This window comes from Mobula birostris, chromosome 17 (genome assembly GCF_030028105.1).
Source record: "Mobula birostris isolate sMobBir1 chromosome 17, sMobBir1.hap1, whole genome shotgun sequence".
Taxonomy (NCBI): Eukaryota; Metazoa; Chordata; class Chondrichthyes; order Myliobatiformes; family Myliobatidae; genus Mobula; species Mobula birostris.
The window spans coordinates 4,322,561-4,338,497 of record NC_092386.1 but is presented as its reverse complement, the minus strand read 5'-3'; positions in this window follow the sequence as shown (position 1 = coordinate 4,338,497).

Here is a 15,937-nt window from a genome sequence, read left to right as displayed (position 1 = left end):
TCCCTGTTATATCTTTAGTATTGTTTGTGGTGCTGCTACCTGAGTAAAAACATCTCTTGAACACAGAGATGTGTATTCACTGGGCAGGTTTTAACTGTCTGCTTCATCCTTCTCTAGAGCAATGTCGGTTCTCCAAACCCATGATAAATGTACATCCTCATCATTCATCATTGCCTCTACATTCATGCAGGAAAAAAAAACAAGTCCATAATAGATTGGTCACATAGCTACATGCATTTTCCAATCAAGACTTCAAAAAATAATTTAATTTATCACATTGTTGCAAATAAATGATTTTTTCTTCTAGTTAATAAGCCATCCTTATGTGACTACTTTGTACCACCAAAGAAATGTGCCAGATTCGGAATGGAGGCAGTGTCTGTGATGTTCACTCACTACCATATCTGGATTAGTCAAGAGAAAATTGCCTGTAATCTTTTTTGACTGATGTGGTAATGTGGGCCCTGTCTTAACGTAAAACAGATGACATTAGGATTAATAGATTGATATTGATATTGACAAACACAAGAGATTCAGCAGAAGCTGGAAATCCAGAGTAACACTCACAAAATGCTGAAGAAACTCAGCAGGTCAGGCAGTATCTATATAGAGCAATAAAGATCCAATATTTCTGCCGCACACCCTTCATCAAGTCCTGAAATGTCACTCTTCATTTCTCTCCATAGATGCTGCATGATCTGCTGAGTTCCTCCAGCATTTTGTGTAAAGTAATATTGAATTGTTTTCACCTACACAACTGGACAGAGCCAAATTTACTTCATTATAAATACATTTTGTATTAGCTCTCTCTCAAATATTGGTGAGTCATGTCACAACATCAACTACCTTGTACTCAACATCAGTAAGACTAAGGAACTGATTGTGGACTTCAGGAAGGGAAGTCAAGGGAACACACAGCATCCTCATTAAGGAATCAGCATTGGAAAGGATGAGCTTCCAAATTCAAAGAAGTTTCAAATTTCTGAATGTCAAGATCTGTGAAGATCCATCTCGGGTCTAACATATTGATGCAATTACAAAGGAGATATGACAGCAGATGTATTTCATCAGGAGATACGTCTTGATATGCCAACAAATATTCTTACAGATTTCTACAGGTGTACTATTGGCAGCATTCTAACTGGTTGCATCACCATCTGGTATGGAGGGGCCGCCACACAGGATCAGAAAAACTGCAGAAAGATGTATACCCTGCCAGCTCCATCACGGTCACTAGTCTTCCCAACATTGAGGACACCTTCAAAAGGTGATTCCTCAAAAAGGCAGCATCCATCATTAAGGACCCCCATCACCCAGGACACACCCTCTTCTCATTGTCACCATCAAGCAGGAGGTACAGGAACCTGAAGACACACACTCAACATTTTAGGAACAGCTTCTTCCTCTCTGCCATCAGATTTCTGAATGGAAAATGAATCTATGAACACTATCTCAATTTTTTTTACTCTCTGTTTGCACAACTTAATTTAATTTATATATATGTATTTCTTATTGTAATTTATTGTGAAAAATTCCTTTCCCCAGTGATAAATACTTCTGTAATACTCTGGTAAGTAACATAATTTTAGAATCAAAATATTTAAGACCATAAGATATAAGAGCAGAATTAAGCCATTTGGCCCATCGAATCTGCTCCACCATTCAATCATGGCTAATTGTTTCTTTCCTCTCTTAAACCCCATTCCCCTGCCTTCTCCCCATAACCTTTGATGTTGTGTCCAATCAAGAACCTGTCAATCTCTGCCTTAAATATACTCAACGACCTGGCCTCCACAGCTGTACGTGGTAACAAAATCCACAAATTCACCGACCTCTGGCTGAAGAAATTTTTCCATATCTCTGTTTTAAATAGACGCCCTTCCATCCTGAGGCTGTGCCCTCTTGTTCTAGACTCCCGCACCATGGGAAACATCCTTTCCACATCTACTCTATCTAGACCTTTCAACATTCAAAAGCTTTCAATGAGATCCCGCCTCATCCTTCCAAATTTCAGCGAGAACAGACCCAGAGCCATCAAATTTTCCTCATATGATAACCCTTTCATTCTTGGAATCATCCTTGTGAACCTCCTCTGGACCCTCTCCAATGCCAGCACGTCTTTTCTTAGATGAAGGGCCCATAACTGTTCACAATACTCAAGGTGAAACCTCAGTAGTGCCTTATGCATCACATCTCTGCTCTTGTATTCAAGACTTCTTGAAATGCATGCTAACATTGCATTTGCCTTTCTCATCACCTGCTCTACCTACAAGTTCACCTTTAGGCTGTTCTGCACAAGGACTCCCAAGTCCCTTTGTATCTCAGATTTTTTGGATTTTCTCCCCACTCAGAAAATGGTCTGCATATTTATTTCTACTACCAAAGTGCATGAGCATGCATTTTCAGACATTGTATTTCATTTGCCATATTCATGCCCATTCTCCCAATCTATCCAAGTCCTTCTACAGCCTACCTGTTTCCTCAACACTACCTGCCCCTCCGTCAATCTTCATATCTTCTGCAAACTTGGCAACAAAGCCATCAATTCCATCATCTAAATCATTGATATACAGCACAGAAAGAAGTGGTCCCAACACCGACCCCTGCGGAACGCCACTAGTTACTGGCAGCCAGCCAGAAAAGGATCCTTTTATTCCCACTCGCTGCCTCTTACCAATCAGCCAATGCACTAACCATTGTTAGTAGCTTTCGTGTAAAACCATGGACTCTTAGTTTGGTAAGCAGATTTACATGTGGCAACTTATCAAATGCCTGATGAAAGTCCAGGTATACAACATCCACCGCATCCCCTTTATCTATCCTCCTTGTAATCTCCTCAAAGAAATCCAACAGGTTTGTCAGGCAGGATTTTCCCTTAAGGAAACCATGCTGACTTTGTTCTATATTGTCCTGTATCACCAAGTACTCCATAACATCATCCTTAACAACTGACTTCAATATCTTCCCAAACACTGAGGTCAGGCTAACTGATCTATAATTTCCTTCCTACTGGCTTCCTTTTTCTTGAAGAGTGGAGTGACATTTGCAATGTTCCACTCCTCTGGTACCATACTAGAGTCCAATGATTTTTGCAAGATCATTGCTAATGCCTCCACAATCTGTACAGCTACCTCTTTCAGTTCATCTGGCCTGGGTGAACCCTATGTACCCTTAGGTCCTTCAGCTTTTTGAGCACCTTCTCCCTTGTAATAGTAACTGCTCTAACTTCTCTTCCTTCACACTCTCCAACATTTGGCACACTGCTAGTGTCTTCCATAGTGAAGACTGATGCAAAATACTCATTTAGTTCATCTGCCGTCTTCATATCCACCATTATTAATTCTCTAGCCTCATTTTCTAGTGGTCCTATATCCACTCTCATCTGTCTTTTATTTTTTACAGATTTGAAAAAGCTTTTATGATCCACTTTGATATTGTTTGCTAGCTTGCTTTCATATTTCATCTTTTCCCTTCTAATGATTCTTCTAGTTGCTCTCTGTAGGGTTTTAAAATCTTCCCACTAATTTTTGGTTTGTTGTATGCCCTCTCTTTTGCTTTTACATTAGCTTTGACTTCCCTTGTCAGCCACGGTTATACTATTTTGCCATTTGAGTATTTCTTTGTTTTTGGAATATGTCTGTCCTGCACTTTCCTCATTTTTCCCAGAAACTCATGCCATCGCTGCTGTGCTGTAAGTTTTGCCAGCATCTCCTTCCAATTTATTTTGGCCAACTCCTCTCTCATACTGCTGTAATTTCCTTTACTTCGCTGAAATACTGCTGCATCAGACTTTACTTTCTCCCTATCAGATTTCAAGTTGAACTCAGTCATATTGTGATCACTGGCTCCTAAGGGTTCTTTCACCTTAATCTCCCTAATCATCTTTAGTTCATTACATAACACCTAATACAGTATAATTGATCCCCTCATAGGCTTAATGACAAACTGCTCTAAAAAAGCTAGCTTGTAGGCATTCAACAAACTCACTCTCTTGCAATCCATTACCAACTTGACTTTCCCAATCAAGTTAAAATCTGTTAAAATCTCCTGTCACTATCATAACATTGTCCTTTTGACAGGCCTTTTCTATTTCCCATTGAAATCTATGGTCCGCATTTGTGATTGGACAAAAGTATGGAGAGGATATCCAAGGTATGTTTTCACATGGCGAGTGGTGGGTGCATGCAATGTCTAGCCAGGGGTAGTAGACTGGGGACACTAGGGACTTTAAATAACTCTTACATCTTTCAAAACTCTTACATTTCCACATGGATGATAGAAAACTGGAGGGCTATGTAAGAGTGAAGGGTTAGATTGATCATTCTGTTTTTTGCATATTTTTAAAAATCTATTCAATATACACAATTGATTTACTTGTCTATTTATTATTATGTTTTCTTTTATTTATTATTATTATTATTTCTCTCTCTGCTAGATTATGTATTGCATTGAACTGCTGCTTCTAAGTTAACAAATCTCACATCACATGCCGGTGATAATAAATCTGATTCTGATCTTAGAGTACGTTAAAAGGCTGGCACAATATTGTGGGCTGTAGGGCCTCTACCGTGCTCTATGATCTATGATCTATGTTTAATTTTATTATTACAACATTAGTCTAAAAATTAATGATGCTGAGATAGATCCCAAAATGCACTGGGACACATCATCAGTGATGTCATCAGGTATTTTGGATCATTCAACATCAGACACCCTTGTCCAGGTAACCCAGCCAGGGTTGATCTGGCCCTGGCTTGTGTCCCAGCAGCACTGGTCCAGGTGTCACACCTCTTGATCCATAGCTATCCAGAGACTTGTTCAGCAGCCTCTGTGATAGTCCTGCTAACTCTTCTCTTTGCTGTCCCCATCTGCATAGCGCACAGCCAGAGAAACCTCTACATCCCAGCTGTATAGGCTCACATCGTGCCCCCCATCAAAAACTATCTAGACAACTGTCTTATTTAAAAATAAACAAAAAAACTTCTAAATTAGAGTTGCTGAATTATACTTGCCAGGAATAAGATGCTACCTATATGAGCAAAGTCAATGACTCTCTCAAATTTCCTCATTTCTAGAATTTGTTTATAGTGAAAAAGTCTTAAGATAGCTTTTAAAATCTTGGAATTAGCTATGTCAAACTAACCCTCCATGCCAATATGCAATGAAATTGCGCCAAGGAGGTCTGCAGGATTTATGAATCAGTACATTTGTTTGCCCTTTGTTGCTTTCCACAGTTTGGAGTCAGATGTCAAAGAAAATGATTGCTAAGAAACAGGATTTTGCCCTTTTTTTAGTGTATTAAGCAGGTGTGGCTTGTATCATAAGCAACCAATCAGATAATTCACAATAAATTGGTGAAAATATGTTTATTCTGGTGGTTAGCAGGTGCACATAATTAAAAACTTTACCTGCAAGTTTTCCAAAGACAGTAGTGTAAATGAAAAAAAAACAATAGTTTGTTCCTTAACAGATAATTTCAACCTTTCATCATAACTACAGACAATGCATGTGATATGACGTCATTATCTGTGTCCTGATGCCAAACAAAAGTCCAACACACAACTGCAGACTGTGACCAGAGAAATAGAAACAGAGGTTATAATCTGAAACGCATGAACTGTGCAAAAGTCCTGAGATTTCAAAAAGACATCTACCAGGATGGAATGGTGGGGAAGCTCACCCCACTCAAATTAGTGTCAAAAAATGTATGACATGTAAAATTGTGAATGTGCACACACTTCTTTCTCCCAGAACAGAGTATGTTAATACAAGTAACTCCAAATCGCAGAAGGTGTTACACACAGTATGTGAAATGAGCTGCCAGTGAAAATGGGGGAGACAGGTGAGGCAGATACATTAGCAACATTTAAAAAGACATTTGGATAAGTACATAGATATGAACTGGATTCTTAATGTTGTCATATGGGGGCAAGCACCCACTATCTATTAAATACTCCCAATGGCGTGCGTCTCAAATAGCCTCTGACAATCAAGTCCAGCTCCTGGCCTTCACGTGTGGGTCAGCTACCAAGCCCAGGAGAATAGCTTCTACTGACTGACGATGGGGCAAAGACTGGTTGCTGGCACCTTAAAACCAATCACTTCGGGTAGATGGGGCTTGTCAGCTGTGGTTGGCAGCTCATCTAGGAGAAGGAAGATTCTTATTTCAAACCTCAGCTGTCTTGTGACTATACCCACTTATAGAGAAGGGTTTGGGAGGAAACTCCAGGGAAAAATTCGGAGCTGGAGTCACGAAGGCCGTCCTACATTGAGTTCAGAGCTGACTGGCAAAGCCTGAGGCGCTCCAGTCTCTGCCATTCCTTTGGGTTCATAAGCTACATGGAGAAGGGGAGCCTGCTGCATGGGCAACAGCTTGCTCTCCAGATTGTACTGCCCTGGCTTGTGTATTGACATGTAGACAGCTGGGACGCAACATCCATTGTCGACCCAGACCAGCGGGGTGCCTCCAGGATGGGGCTAGAGAGGCAGAGAATCACAACACAGAATCAGGCCCTTCGTCCCACGTCGTCCATGCTAAACCATTTAAACTGCCCACCCCCATCGACCTGCACCAGAGCCATAGCCTTCCATATTGCTACTACCTACTGTATGTACCTATCCAAACTTCTTTTAAACATTGAAATCGAGCTTGCATGGACCACTTGTGCTGAAAGACCATTCCACACTCTCATGACCCTCTGAGTGAAGAAGTTATCCCTCATGTTCCCCTTGAACTTTTCATTTTTCACCCTTAACCCAAGACCTCTGGTTGTAGACTAACCTAACCTCAGTGGAAAAAGCCTGCTTGCGTTAACTCTACCTACCGTATACCTCTCATAATTTTGTATACCTCTATCAAATCTCCTCTCAATCTTCTATGTTCTATGGAATACAGTCCTGACTTATTCAATCTTTCTTTAAAACCCAGGTCCTCCCTACCCAGCAACATCCTGTAAATTTGCTGGGAATCCCATACTGTAAGAGCACTAGATGGGTGAGTGTTTGTCAGATGTATTCAGGAAAGGTTCCTTCACTAGTACATTGAAGTTGCAATGAGGGAACGTGCAATACAGCAATGAGACATGGCATGGTATTGATCTTAAGAGCAAAATTATTGCAAGGGACAAAATTCGTCCTCTGGAAGACCAGAATGTTAATCTATGTGTGGAGCCAAAACAGGTAGGGGAGACCTTAAATAATTATTTTGCATCTATATCTACTCAGGAGACGGAGTCTATAGAAGTGAGGCAAAGTGGCATCAACGATACAGATTACAGAGGAGGAGGTGTTTGCTACCCTGAGGCAAATCAGGGTGGATAAATCCCCAGGTCCTTAAATGGTGTTCCCTCTGACCCTACAGGAAGCAAGAGCAGAATTGCTGGGGCCCTAGCAGAGATAATTAAAACATCCTTAGCAACAGGAGAGGTGCCAGAGGATTGGAGGACAGCCAGTCGTTTTCCACTGTTTAAAAAAGGCTCTAAACATAAACCAGGAAATTATAGGCTGGTGAGTCTGACATCAGTTCTGGGGAAGTTATTGGAAGGTATTCTAAGGAACTGGATATACAAGTAGTTGGATAGACATGGACTGAACTGATAAGAGATAATCAGCATGGCTTTGTCCGTGATCGGTCATGTCTAACCAAACTTACTGAGTTTTTTGAGGAAGTTACCAGGAAAGTGGATAAAGGCAAGATAGAGGATGTTGTCCACATAGATATTAGTAAGGCACTTGAGAAGGTCCTGCATGGGAGGCTGGTCAAGAAGGTTCAGTCGCTCAGCATTCAGGATGAGGTCGTACATTGGATTAGACAGTACGCTTTGTGGGAGAGGCCAGAGAGTGGTAGTAGAGGGTTGCCTTTCTGACTGGAGGCCTGTGACTAGTGCTGTGGCACAGGGATCCGTGCTGGGGCCTTTGTTCCTTCCCCTCTATACCTATGATCTAGATGATAATGTGGTTAGCTGCCTCAGAAAATTTGCGGATGACACCAAGTTTTGGGGTGTAGTGGACAGTGAAGAAAGCTATAGTGGCTTGTAGAGGGATCTGTATCAGCTTTAAAAATGGGCTTTAAAATGGCAGATGGATTCAATGCAGACAAGTGCAAGGTTTTGCACTTCGGTAGGACCAAGCAGGGTAGGACTTACACAGTGAACAGTAGGGCACCAAGGAGTGTGGTAGAACAAAGGGAACTGGGAATACAGGCACATAATTCATTGAAAGTGGTGTCACAGATGGATAGGGTTGTAAAGAAAGCTTTTGGCACATTGGCCTTCATAAATCAATGTATTGAGTACAGAAGATGAGATGTTATTGTGAAGTTGTGTAAGACGTTAGTAAGGCCTATTTTGGAGTATTTTGTGCAGTTTTGGTCACCTACCTACAAGAAAGATGTGAACGAGTTTGAAGGCGTGCAGAGAAAATTTACAGGGACATTGCTGGATCTGGAGGACCTGAGTTAAGAAGAAAGATTGAATAGGTTAGCAAACACGAGGAATTCTACAGATGAGGGTTGTATTCTATGGAACATAGAAGATTAAAAGGAGATTTGATAGAGGTATACAAAATTATGAGGAGTATAGATAGGGTAAATGCAAACAGACTTTTTCCATAGGGGTTGGGTGGGACTACAACCAGAGATCATGAGTTAAGGGTGAAAAGTGAGGTTTAAGGGGAACATGAGGGGAAACTTCTTCACTCATAAGGTTGTGAGAGTTTGATTTCAACGTTAAAGGAAAGCTTGGATAGGTACATGGATAGTAGGGATATGGAGAGCTAAGGTCCTGGTGCACCTATTTGGGAGTAGGTAGTCTAAATGGTTTCAGCATGGACTAGATGGGCTGAAGGCCCTGTTTCTGTGCTGTACTTCTCTGTGACTCTATGTGTCTATAAATATTAAGAACGTAAGATGAAGAATTGTGGGAACAGGTCACTGATGGGGCGAGTGAAGTTGAGTGAAGTTATCACCACTGATGATTAAGGGGTAATAACTTTCCCTGAACCTTGTGGTATGGGTCCTGAGGCACTTGTAACTCCTTCCTGAGACAGGAGTGAGAAAAGAGCATGTCCTGATTGGTGGAGATCCTCGATAATGGATGTTGCTTTCTTGTCTTTGTTCTAGAATCAAACACTGAACCAATCCTTGATTCAAGGGAATATCAGTTAGATTAAAAACAAAGTTTAAAGTTAATTTATGAGCTGAGTACAGTACGTATATGTCACACTACGATTCATTTTCTTGCGGGCATTCATAATAGAACAATGAAATACAACAGAATCAATAAAAAACCATACACAAAGATGAACAAACAACTAATGTGCAAAACTAACTAGATAAATAATACTGAGACATGAGTTGTAGAGTCCTTGAAAGAGAGTCTGTAGATTATGGTTTCAGTTCGGAGTGGTTGTGAGTAAAGCTATCCACTGGAATCAGATGGTTGAAGTGTAAGAACTGTTCCTGAACATGGTGGTGTGGGATCTAGGATCCCCGTAGCTTTTGACAGCAGTGAGAAGAGAGCATGGTTGGTAGGTCCTGAAGAAGGAGCTGCCTTCTTACGGCAGAGCTCCTTACAGATGTCTTCAATGGTGAGGGGGAGGGGGCTTTTCCTGTGATGGACTGAGTTGTATCCATCACTTTCTGTATGCTTTTCTATTCTTGGGCATTGGTGTTTCCATACCAGGCCAAGTTGCAACCAGTCATGATGCTGTCTACCATGTATCTATGGAACACAACCTCACTGTTCCTCTTTTGCACTCTTCAGCTATTTCTCCCTTACAGTGGTTTTTATGTATTGCACGGTCCTGCTGCCAGAAAGCAACACAATTCATGATGCATGCCAGTGACAATAAAACTGATCTTGGTTCTGATTCCCATTTTATTGTTTAAACTGTGGTATTTGGAAGTGCTCAGTGTTGATGGCTGGTTGCTCCACAATACACACAACACTATGAGGGGAAAAGATAGGGCAAATGCAAGCTAGCTTTTTCCACTGATGTTGAGCAGGTCGAGAACTAGAGGTCACAGGTTGGGGGTGAAAGCTGAACTGTTTAAGAGTAACCTGCGGGTCAACCTCTTCACCCTGAGCGTGATGAGAATGTGTAATGAGCTGCCAGTAGAACTGGATGGGTGTAGGTTCAATTGCAACATTAAAGAGAAATTTGGATAGGTACATGGATGAGAGGGTTATGCAGCTCTGAGGTCTGGATGCAGACCACTGGCACTAAGCAGAGTAACAGTTCAGTAAGGACTGAATGGGCTAAAGAGACTGTTTCTGTGCTACAGTGTTGTATGACTGCATGTTGTTAATTGCCTGTGAAGCATGATGGGGTAAGAGGGAAAAGTAAGACTGATCTAAATTGGAATGATATGTAGAGGACCAAGTATGGACCTTTGATTTTATTCAGCTATATTTCTGAAAGTTTTAAATTGCCTGAATGATTGTGTACTTAGCCATTACCTCAGCTGCTCTTCCATTCTCATCACCACCACCCAAGACATGCTCTCATCACGTGTTATTATTATTTCTATTTTCTCTTTCCATTCGTATTTGCAGTGTGTTGTCTTTGCACAATGGTAGTTTGTCCATCCTGTTGGGTGTGGTCTTTCTTGATTCTGTTGTGTTTCTTGTATTTACTCTGAATTCCTGCAAGAAAATGAACCTCGGGGTTTGAACTTTGAACTTTGCTTTGCGTCTCGTCACTTTGTATTATGATGTGCACTCGTCACTAATGTGGTTCACTAACTCTCAGGCCACTGCTTGACCCTGTTGCCATTGACAATTCCCCAAATGACCAGCAGTGTCACTATTGACCACTCAGAGAAGCAACCTAAAAAGCTAATGTTGATGAGAAGAAACGGGAGGGGAACTGCCCGTCCAGCCCAGACTTCCTGAGCCCAGCACTTTGAGGCAAATACAGAGAGGGAAGGTTAGCAACTACTGCACTTGTTTGAGGAGGTTTACTGTCACCAAAGACTCTAGTAAATTTCTACAGCTGAACCATAGACTGCATTCTCACTGCCTGGCATGGAGACAGCAGTACACAGAATCAGCTAAAGATGCAGAGAGCTGTAGACTCAACCAGATCCATCACAGTCACAAGCTTCAAAACAACCACAGACATCTTCTAAAGGCAATGCCTCAGAAAGGCAGCATCCATCATTCAGGACCCCCATCACCCAGGACATGACTCTTCTCATTGCTACCATCAGGGAGGAGGTACAGGAGACTGATCACACACACTCAACATTTTAGGACAGCTTCTTCCCCTCTGCCATCAAATTTCTGAACGGTCCATGAACCCATGAACACCACCTCACTATTTTGGTCTCTTCTTACACGACTTATTTTTGTTATATTTCTCATTCTAACACAATATTTTTAATGTATTGCTGCCAGAAAACACCAAATTTCACATGTCAGTGATAATAAGCCTGATTCTGATTCTGATATTTACATCCTTACATGATGCATCAAATTACACCAATCCCATTATATTCAGCCCACATTCCCAGCAAAGCCCTCCAGGCCTTGCCATTCGCCTACACACTAAGATCAACTTATAGGGGCCATTTAGTCTCCCAATCCCAAAACTCTGGAATGTAGGAGGAAAGCATATCACCTGATGCAGAACCATATTGTTACAGCCAGAAGACATAAGCACACAGACGGTGTTTAAAGCCAGGACAGGATCCTGATCTGCTTCAGTGGACAGGAAGGCTCTACAACGTGTGGTCACAACTGCCCAACACATCTCTGGCACCAGCTTACCTGCCATCAAGGACCTTGTGCAAAAAGATGCTGGAAAAGGGCCAGTAATATCATAAAGGATCCCACCCACCCTGCTCATGGACTGTTTGTCTCACTCCCATTAGGGAGGGGCTATGTAGCATCTATACCAAGACCACCAGACTCAAAAACAGTTACTTTCCCCAGGCAGTAAGGCTGATCAACACCTCCACCCACTAACTCCACCACTACTTTATTATTTCCTGTCAGTCACCTTATGAACAGCCCTACATCACTTTATGGACATACAATCAATCTATATATATAAGCTATCTTATGTATTAATATTTATTGTGTTTGTAATCTTTGTGCTCTTTATCTTTTATGAGATTTTTTGTACTGCCTTAGATCCAGAATAACAATTATTTCATTCTCCTTTACAGGAAATGACATTAAACAATTTTGAATCTTGAATCTCGATCGCTGGAGTTATGAGGCAGCAGCTCTGCTAATGGTGTCACTGTGCATCCTATCCACAGAAATAACGGCAACGTCCAAACATTGAAAATAGAGATGATTCTAAAAATATCAGCAGGCTTTCACTGTTACCAGTGAATGGTGTCAAATTATTTTCAGCCTCTCAGCTACATTTTGCACCACAAAATTAATTGAGCTAATTAAAATGTTTAAGCATACAGACTTAATAAGAAAATTATTCAGCAACCAAAGGCCTAGATAGAGTGAACATGGAGAGGCTTTTTGCATTGTGGGGGGGAATCTAGTACCAGAGAGCATAGCCTTAGAATAGAGTGCTGTCTAATCAGAACAGAGATGAGGAAGAATTTCTTTAGCCAGAGGTGGTGAATCTGTGGAATTTCTTGCCACAGATGACTTTGGAGGCAAAGTTACTTGGTGTATTTAAGGTGGAAGTTGATAGGTTCTTGATTAGTCAGGGAGAAGGCAGAATAGGGTTTGAGAGGGATAATAAATCAGCCATGATGGAATGGTGGAGCAGACTCGATGGGCCAGGTGGCCTAATTCTGCTCCTATGTTTTATGGAGTCAGTAGTGGATTTTGCCCAACAAGATCCAGACTTGTGTTTTTGAACATAAGAACATAAGAAATAGGAACAGGAGTAGGTCATCTGGCCCATCGAGCCTGCCCCACCATTTGATAAGATCACGGCTGATCTGTCCGTAAACTCAGCTCCATCTACCTGCCTTTTCCCCATAACCCTTAATTTCCTTACTATGTAAAAACCTATCTAACTGTTTCTTAAATATATTTAGTGAGGATATATTTTGTGTGAGTCACCCACTCTTATACTGTCAAATGTCTGCATTTCTGTGATAAAATCCAGTCAAATCAGACTGATGTGCTGTGATTGAAGATTTTTAACATTTTATTTGGAGATACAACACAGTAACAAGTCTTTCCCGTCCAATGAGCCCATGCTCCCCAATCACACCCATGTGACCAACTAACCTAATTACCCAAATGTCTTTGGCACGTGGGAGGAAACCCACATGGTCACAGGGAGGACACACAAATCTCTGCGGACACAGTGGAGGAGTTGTGCCTGGGATGCTGAAGCTGTAAAAGCTTTATGCTAACCACTACACTACCTTGTTACCCAAATTTTGAAGAGGAAACCAGGATTTGAACCAGGGATTCTTGACCTGCAGAATGTTACCACCGAGCTCTGCCGATACATCTATGACAGGGGTCCCCAACCTTTTTTGCGCCGCGGACCGGTTTAATATTGACAATATTCTTGCGGACCGGCCGACCGGGGAGTGGTGTTAATCACGACCGGAATATAGGTGATAAGTCAACTATAAGTCACTTATCAGTGGCTCAGTTTCGTTCTAAAAGGGTTTATCTAACGAATTTAATATTAAACATACAGCAACACACATCAAAGTTGCTGGTGAACGCAGCAGGCCAGGCAGCATCTCTAGGAAGAGGTGCAGTTGACGTTTCAGGCCAAGACCCTTCGTCAGGACTAACTGAAGGAAGAGTGAGTAAGGGATTTGAAAGTTGGAGGGGGAGGGGGAGATCCAAAATGATAGGAGAAGACAGGAGGGGGAGGGATAGAGCCAAGAGCTGGACAGGTGATAGGCAAAAGGGGATACGAGAGGATCATGGGACAGGAGGTCCAGGAAGAAAGACAAGGTGGGGGGGACCCAGAGGATGGGCAAGAGGTATATTCAGAGGGACAGAGGGAGAAAAAGGAGAGTGAGGGAAAGAATGTGTACATAAAAATAAGTAACAGATGGGGTACGAGGGGGAGGTAGGGCCTTAGCGGAAGTTAGATATTAAACACACGGCGCATATTTTCCTCGCATGAATATAGTGATAAGTCAATTATAAGTCATAAGGGGGTTCCTTATGTCCAGTCTATTCCGCAATTTATCTTCCGTTGCATTCATTGCGGAAAACTCCGCTTTGCAGAGATATGATGTTGGAAATGGAAGCAACGTTTTCAGTGCTTTCGTGGCTATCTCAGGATATTTAGCCTTGACTTTGATCCAGAATGCCAGCAGAGATGTTATGTCAAACATACTTTTCAGCCCACCATCATTTGCAAGCTCGAGGAGTTGATCTTCTTCCCGCACTGACATGGATGATTCACCATGGACATTCACAAATGGGTCACGGACCCATTCCTTTGCATGTCTTGGGTCATTTGCGGTTGGCAAGTAATTCTCGAATTCTGTCGACAGCGAAGTTAGGTGATCGCGCACCAGCTGTGAGCCTCAGTCTCTCCCAAATTCCCAGCTAATGTTGGGATCATGTCAAATATGCCTATGTCCACTCGCCGTCCCCACAGTTCTAGTTTGGCTGTGAAAGCAGTCATTTTATCTGCCAACTTGAAGATAGTTGTCATCCTCCCCTGAAGTGACAAATTGACTTCATTGAGCAGGTTGAAGATGTCACACAGATAAGCAAGTTTTGCTATCCACTCCTCGTCACTGAAGTGTGCTGCCAGTGGTGACTTTTTTCTTGAAAGAAATCTCTGTAGCTGCTCTCTTAACTCAAAAACCCTGGCCAGGGCTCTCCCCTTGATAGCCACCTGACTTCAGTGTGTAAGAGAAGGCGTTTGTGCTCTGCATCCATTTCCTCGCAAAGCTGCTCAAACAGACTGAGTTAAGGGCTTTTGCTTTGATGTGACTGATAACTTCAACAACGTCACTCAATACGCTGTTACGGTCAGGTGATATTTTTCAGTTAGCCAGCATTTCCCTGTGTGTGACACAGTGTGTAGACTGGCATTCAAGAGCAACCTCTTTGACTCGGGTAGTGAAACCAGACTCGTTAAGCCGTTCCAACAGCTGTGCTTCGATGTCCTCCGCTATGTCATCGATTCTCCTTGAAACTGTGGTACCTGTGCCATCTTGTTAGCTGCAGCTTCTCCCAACAGTTCACGGCACATGTCCTTGGCAGCAGGCAGAATCAATTCTTTACCAACAGTGAAAGGCTTCTTAGCCTTAGCAATACGGCCAGCCACTAAGTACGACGCTCTCAGAGCAGCAGCATTTGTGGAGGTGGTGGCTCTCAGCACTTGCTTCTGTTCCACTTGCTCATGATTTTTCCGCTCAAGGAACTCAACAGGTTTGTCTTTAGGTGCAGGGTGCTTGGACTCAAGGTTCTAAAGCAGTTTTGAGGGCTTCATTGCCTCATTAGACAGTTTTTCTCCACATATCGCACACAGGGGGCATGGAGCATGCGAGTCACCGGTCACAATAAAGCCATTTTATGTACGACTCGTCATATTTTCTGTTGAAGGAAGCTTTCTTTTTTTTGCGGTCTCGGCCTCAGCTGTCTCTGTGTTATCATCATTGTTAGGCCTTTTATGTCCCCTACCACCTCTTGCAAAGAAATTCTCAAGCAGTGTTTGATTTTTACTCATCGAGTAGTTGTAGGTTATACCGACTGATGACCTCGCGTGCGTTCAAGTTCAACAGTGCGTGACAGGGAATGAGGAAAGGTGCAGCTGACTCGTATCGTTTCATATCACCAAATCATATTGTTTCCTTGCGGCCCGGTAGCACGTGCTTTGTGGCCCAGTGGTTGGGGACCGCTGATCTATGAGATGTAAGATGAATGCTAAAACCTTGTATTTTTACTAGTAATACTACTGCATCACTAGTATTCTATGCATTCTTCTAAAGAAAGTTAAAGTTAAAATGATTAATAAAAGACCATAA